General features: G+C 52.2%; 1 protein-coding gene across 1 annotated transcript in view; it reads right to left on the bottom strand.

Moving 5' to 3' along the window:
- The window catches only part of EMH_0068560 (F14o23.7 protein, related, related), a gene marked incomplete at both ends in the record, with an annotated part of 5,999 nt that overhangs the window by 3,700 nt on the left and 2,067 nt on the right, over positions 1 to 232 (bottom strand). The gene's annotated exons all lie outside the window — the stretch shown is intronic.

Raw genomic sequence — 232 nt, 5'->3', positions numbered from 1 at the left:
CCCTAAACCCTTTCCTTGAGCTGAACTCCTGTTAACTACGCCCTAAACCGCTTCCTCAGGACTTATCCCTCTCCGTTTTCCCAGCTGGTAAACCCTAAACCCTAAACCCTAAACCCTAGACCCTGAACCCTCGATCATCGATCATCGACGCTCTGAGCCGTGTGCGTGCAGGTTGCTGACGGGTGTTTCTGGGGGTATTTTGAATCGAACGAATTCCATGCCTTGTCGCTCG

The sequence above is a fragment of the Eimeria mitis genome, genomic scaffold, assembly GCF_000499745.2.
Source record: "Eimeria mitis Houghton genomic scaffold, Emh_scaff3692, whole genome shotgun sequence".
NCBI lineage: Eukaryota > Apicomplexa > Conoidasida > Eucoccidiorida > Eimeriidae > Eimeria > Eimeria mitis.
The sequence above is the reverse complement of the archived record's forward strand: the minus strand, read 5'-3'. Positions and strand labels throughout refer to the sequence as shown.